The sequence below is a fragment of the Acomys russatus genome, chromosome 12 (genome assembly GCF_903995435.1).
Source record: "Acomys russatus chromosome 12, mAcoRus1.1, whole genome shotgun sequence".
NCBI classification, from domain to species: Eukaryota; Metazoa; Chordata; class Mammalia; order Rodentia; family Muridae; genus Acomys; species Acomys russatus.
Window position 1 is genome coordinate 59,934,430 of NC_067148.1, and position 6,729 is coordinate 59,941,158.

Below are 6,729 nucleotides of genomic sequence, written 5' to 3' on the forward strand. Positions count from 1 at the left end.
CTAATTCTACCTACTGTATCTAAGAAATGTTTCCCTACAGTGGAGCCATGAAGATATTTTCTGCATATCACCTCCAGGGACTTTTGTAATTTTATACTTTCTGTTCAGGCACCCTACTGTGGAAGGTGACTTAGCTGCCTATGCCCCATCCCTGACCCATTGAAGACTGAGACCTCTTTCTGTAGTCCCTTGGAGCTCTAGGCTGGGGTCTTTACTGGGTGGGGACTGTTCCCGATCCGCGGGTTCAGTTATTCGTGGAGTGGCGAGGAGGGTCGCGAACTGTGAATAAAGAATAGGCGAAAGAAAGGCACGAGCCCAGGAAAAAGTTTGCTTATCGAGGGCCATTTATTGTAAGGGGGTATCCAAATTTATAATAAGCTTCTGAAAGGGCGGGGGTGAGAAGGAATGCAGTGGAAAGTTACAAAATCTTCTGGGCCAGGCCCAAGGACAGCAGGTGTGGAGTGGGGCGACTATACAGAAGTCTCGATACACCGAATGTTCTCTTTCTCAAGGTCAGGCTGGATCTTTGTGGTAGCCAGGCAGAATAATTATCTCAAGTATGCAGACAGCTGTGGCTCTCAGCCAGCAGGGCCTCTCAGCCACTGGGGCAGGTCAGGCAAGGTCCTATGGCTCCTGACAGGGGACTCTGTCTAGGGTCCTCCTAAGAGAGCCCCGCTGCCCAAAACTATACCGCTTCCCTAGGGTAACCTGTATCCAATGAGTGCTCAATGGATGGTCAAAAATATTGGCTCCTTGCCTACATTTTAGACAATTCTGAAGATCAGCCCATTTCCTGAGCAGCTCAAGTACTTGGAGTGACAGCTGAGTCCTTTTGTGATTAATCTGTGTCTCCAGGGCTGAGCTGCAGAACACACCTCAGTAACCTGACACACCAGTGTGTACTTCATGAGGAATCTGGTATAAGACGCCTTGGAGTGTTTGCGAAAGGGACAAAGTAGCTATGCGTCATCACTCTCTATGGATAGCCAATTGTCTTTATCCACTTTGGAAGATTGTTCCCTTCTCTGATTCTTTGTAAAATGAGGGTAAATGAAGAGGCCACTTCCGTCTAGGTTTATAACTATGAGTTTTTTGTTCCATTAACACATTTATCTATTCTTAGGCAAGTGTTACACTTTTCAGGTACTCTGAAATTATGATGTGTTGATCTTCTGACAGATTTGTTTTGTCAAATAAAGTATGTTAATATATATGTAATTGTTTTCATTTTGGTGGTAAATCTACTAAAACTGAAGTACTACAGGGAAGATTAGCATGACCCTCACACAAGGATGGCATGCAAATTCTGGAAGCACTCCTTATTTTAAAGTAAATAAATAAATAAACAATGAATAACTTGTTGCTTTTCCGTTTTTAAATTAATTGAACATTTTTAATATTTTACATATTTTACATATACATTTATATTATTACACATATATACAATAAACTACCTATAGCAAGAACCATGACACAATCAGGAATTATATAAATGTTACATTCTTAGTGTTTTGGCTATTTGTATTTGACAGCCTTGAAGAAAACATCTTTCCTACTTTGGTGCATCTAAAATTCTGAATGTAAATTAATCTCCATCACATCTTGCCATTATCAACTTAAAACATCTATCTAGATACAAAAACATCTTAACTCCTGAACAACTAAGCTTCGTTGTAAAACTAAGCTATCTGGTCTTCAACTCCATCAGAGACTTGAGAAGGAATAAATTTGATTACCTGAGTATGCTGGAAGTGCAGGTTAGTAGCTTTCCAAATGAGAAGATGACAGACACAGTTTTCTACCTAATTAGTTACTCAAAACTCTCTATTATGTTGGAGCATCTTCTTCAGCCTTCTGGCCCAATATATCTGACAGACATATTTGTGAGTCAGGAACTACTGAGGACTTGCTTACCCTTTCTTGGCAGAGTTTGCAAGCTTGCCCTTTTTTAGGCAGAATTTTGTCTGTGGTAGAAATGAGGACATTTGAAGCCATCTCCATAAGGAGGTTCTTTGATGCTCATCATCCTCATTGATGTAGGCTGGGTGTTGCCAGGAGTTAACCTGTCTCATTGTCAGTGAATCTCTAAAATAATAAAAAACATTTTAAAATGCCACATTCTGCATGTCTCTGAGGTTTTTGAAGAACTTACCTAACTATCCTACCTTGTCTTTCTATAGAGTCATATCTATGTGCTGTGCTTAAGATGTATATTCTTGTGATAAAAGTAGACTAGTGATTGATGTGACCATGATTTGATCAACTAACAATTAACTTGTATAACTTATTTATCCAAAACAGCCTGCAATAGCACTTTCAAAGTATTGGAAGTAAACCTTGCATTATAATTGAGTTATATGGGTACAAAACCTTATATTATAGTAGAAACACACACACATTATATATAATTATTATATATATATATAATATATTATATATTATATTATATATTATATATATATATTATATATATATAATATATTATATATAATGTGTGTGTATGTAAAGAATAAACTTACATTTGAATTCTATACCACTGTATCTAGAACTAAACATATTTTGCATTTATATACAAAATTCTATACCAGTGAATTAAGAACAACCTTGTGAGTGACAATTGAGGCATTAAGTTGAGGAGTAGATTCACTAATTACTTTTTTGCTCTATCTAATTATTAGCTTTTTCTACTTTATATGCTTTAAAACAAGATTTTCAAGTTTAACAAAATCAATTGTGATTTTCCTAGGGTTGAATTAATCTATACCTTTGGTTTGTGGGGGAAAGATAGCTTTTCAGTATCAGGCATCCTGAACTATACACATGGCTTATGTCTGCACATAGTCATGTCTTCTTTACTTTCTGTCAACAAGGTTTTTATAACTGTCTGCGTTCAGTTATCAGACGTCTACTAATGGGTCTATTTCTAGATACTTCTTATGTGTTTATTTTGTTATAGATGTTAAATATTTTAATAGGTTTTAGAGGAGAGCATGGTCTCATGTGACAGAAGAGGCAGGTGTTTTCCACACGCCATTCTGAGCAGACTGTCTCTGAGGATGCAAACTTTGCACATTGCATCTGTTCTTTGAAAATGGAGCTTATTTTGTCAGATGGACCAAATGCACTCTGTCCTACAGTCTCATTGTGTACTAAAACCTTGCTTTTAGTGGAATCATGAATCAGACTTGAAGCTAACCAACAAGACTGTGAGGAGCTAAAGGTGGCTGCTGCTGGGCCTGACGGTCTGGATTGGTCACCAGCACTCACATGGTGGAGGGAGAGAGCTGACTCCCAAATGTTATCCCATGATCTCCACATGTGCCCTTCTGACTAAAAAAAAACCCCATAAATGTAATAAAATATTTTAAAAATAAATTTTAGCTTTCGTTTTCACTTGCACACAGAAATATAACTGATTTTCTTCTGTGTTTTGATCTGACATTAACAGCCATGACAAACTTGCTTATTTCTACTCTCTTGTTAAAACTAGTAGTTTCATTGTAATACCTTTTTTTGTGGCCTTAATGCACACACTCATTTCATTGTGGATAAAAACATTTTTAATCTTTATTTTCCAATCATTACCTTCTTTAGTGATGTTGGTGTCTGCCTTGTCTTATTCTTGATCTCGAAAGGAAAAAATTTCAATTTTCTACTGCTTAAGTGCTGTTGAATTTTGATTTTTATAGATACCTGTGGTGGATAATGTTGTTTGTCCATTTAGATGTACTTATCATTTTCCATTTGCTCCCGTGCCTTGAAGGCTGACTTATGTGGACATTAGTCATATTCCTTTGCTCCTGCATTCCAACTGGATGTATTTCTTTGGGAGTACTTTCTTGCTGGGACAACACTCCCTTGTTGGTGCAGAGTGCAGGCAGACTAGTGTGCCATGTCCAGTTGATAAGGGTAAAAAAAGCTTCCTGAAAATGAGTGTAACCGAGACAAACAAACCTGACTAGCATTCTCTGAGCACTAGGGAGATATAAGAATTGCTAAGGCGTGGTGGTACACGCCTTTAATCCCAGCACTTGGGAGGCAGGCGGATCGTTGTGAGTTCGAGGCCAACCTGGTCTACACAGCGAGTCTAGGACAGCCACGGCTACATAGAGAAACCCTGTCTCAAAAAACAAAAACAAAACAAAACAAAAACTGCTTTTAGTATTAATGCTTTTTTTTTTTTTTTTTTTTTTTTTTTTTTTTTTTTTACATTTAAAGTTGTAAGCATTGATTCTGATCATTCTCCTGCAAATAAGCAAGGCCCTGGGGATGGATCAATTTGACTCCTAATTAGCAGTTATTGAACTCTCTCTTGCCGCCTGGGCTGACTTGATCAAAAGGACTATCACTGTAACAGCCAGCTGGACTAACCTTATGCCAGGACCAGCCGTCTGGAATGTTCCATAGATGCCTTGAAATGATTATGAAAAAGATTAAAGTTGATTGTCCTGGCTCTTGAAGCTACTGCCCCAGCCAGGGCTGTTAGAAACAGTTGTGTAGCAGACATTTTGCCATCATAACGCTCAGGGAATCTTTTCACCTCCACCAGAGGTGGAGAGGGCTCCTGGTGTAAGGCCTACTGTCATTGGTGCTAAGGGACAGGCCATGATTAGTCGAAAACACAAGCCTTAAATCCGAGTGGCGTTAACATGGGAGGCTGCGATTGGCCTGAAGAAGTGTATGATTGGTCCAAATATATGGTTATGACTGGTCTGAGCAACCCTTTGCAGGCTGTAGAGGCGGGCTGCTTAGGCTTGCTGAAACACTTCTGTGTTGGAACGTCAGGTCCAATAAAGACTTCTCTTTCCTTGATTAAGTGTGCTTTGATAGGGTAACAAAGCAAGCAAGCTTTAAGGGCAACTTGCTAGATGAAAAGGTAATCAATTCCACATCAGCTTGGTAGCCAAGGACCCCGGATGTGCTCCAGTGGTGGACCAGATACTGCCTGGATTCGCACCCTGAACCCTAAGTCTTGGGAGCGCAGTTCTGAGTACAGAATGTCCACAAGCCCTGCTTGATGGATAGAGAGGTTCCATCAGCCCTGGAGATGGTCCAGGGTTTCTTGAACTTGGCTTCTTGCCACCACCAGCACTAGGATCCCAAACAATGAAGCTTTTGAGCAGCACCCATTTCCCCAGCCCTGGCTTCCATGTGCAGAGAGGGTGTCCACAGCCATGGTTTGATAGTTGAAGGTCTGGTGATGGATCCCACCTGTTGGTGACCTTTTCCACTCGAGGGCATGCACCTCAGTGATCCTGGCCCACACCCAGCACCCAGTTACTAAGCAGTCTGCTACTTGGCTCGCGCTCCGGTTTCAGAATGCAATCCTGACAGAGGCGGGCACCCCAAGTCAGTTCTGCCTGTAGCTACGAAAGAGGCCAGACAAGCAGCTGTGGGGGCAATGGAAGAAGCAGCTTTTAACATGGTCGCAGAGCATTAAAGAGAGAGAAAATTAGAGGGAAGAACCTGAAATTCCATGTTACAAGAAGAGCAGTTAAGTCTTCAAGGACAAGGGTTTCAGGGAGATGCACGCTGAGAGCTGTTACAGTAACTGCTGCAAGGGCTAAAGGTCCCAACACCCTCTCTGCCTCCGTGGAGACTATCATACTGGGTGCTACTTGCTGTTGTTTCAGCTGCAGCTGCTGTCTCTAAATTCAGAGGGAAATGAAGGCTGCTAGAGTCTGATATATGACGCCCTTCCTCTCCTCACGATTTCTGTACAAGCAGGATGAAAGGCCCCGCAATCAGCTGATGGCGGATGTATATAACTCTCTCAGATTTATACCCAAGGTCCTAAAAGTCACCATGTTGCTTTCTCCCTACGCCCCCCCCTTGCCTTTTACTTACATGTTCTGAATGGCATAAAGCGAGGGAAAGGCCTCGGAGGACCGTCTTGAAGTCCGTCTTAATTATATACACTAGAAATTATACCTTCCTCATAGCAAGAGACTTGATACTCTATGAGCATATACAGGGGGAGGAGGTCCCCCTCAGTCACAGTCATAGGGGAGGGGAATAGGAGGAAAGCGGGAGGGAGTGAGGAATGGGAGGATACAGGGATGGGATAAATATTTAGATGTAATATGAATGAATTAATAAAAAGGAAAAAAAGAAATTATACCTTCCTCATGATTGATAGGGAGATGTGAGTCCTTGCCTTTACAGAGATTCATTTTACATAATGACAAGCTATGTACATAACTTTTACATATTATTTGAAAACATCTTCCTTGCTCCTCTCAGCTCTCTAGGCTGAGTATCTTGTTTTTGCACAAACACACATATAGTTTTCTTTCCATTTAATACTTCAATTGCAAAGTAAGATGATAATGATAATAGAAATATTTTATTTATAATATTATTGTGCAGAGAAATTAAATATTCTATTCTTTCCATCCTATATATTTATAGGCATAAATTTGTAATAGCAGCACAAACAATTGTAAATTCTTTTCATCAGTTCGGTAGAGACACCAATGTTTTCTTAATGAGTTCTCTAACATTGAATTTTTATGTTTTTTAATATTTTATTTTTATAAATCTTCAATGGATGCAAATTTTCAAGAAGATAAACATTTTTAGAAGGAATTTTAGAACGAATTATTTCGAGAAATTTAATTATAGAGTATATGGTTTATGCACATTTTTATTTCTGTATTAAAGTTTCAATAGTTGTTTCCTTAAACCATATGTAATAAAATAGCTTTTATAATGGATACAACGCAGCCT

General features: G+C 39.5%; 1 non-coding gene across 1 annotated transcript; it reads left to right on the forward strand.

The window, feature by feature from the left end:
* Nucleotides 1–1,222: 1,222 nt before the first annotated feature.
* LOC127196763 (U6 spliceosomal RNA) lies at nt 1,223–1,327 on the forward strand. Its single transcript, XR_007831534.1, has one exon. It is a non-coding gene; the product is annotated as a U6 spliceosomal RNA (small nuclear RNA).
* Nucleotides 1,328–6,729: the final 5,402 nt, after the last annotated feature.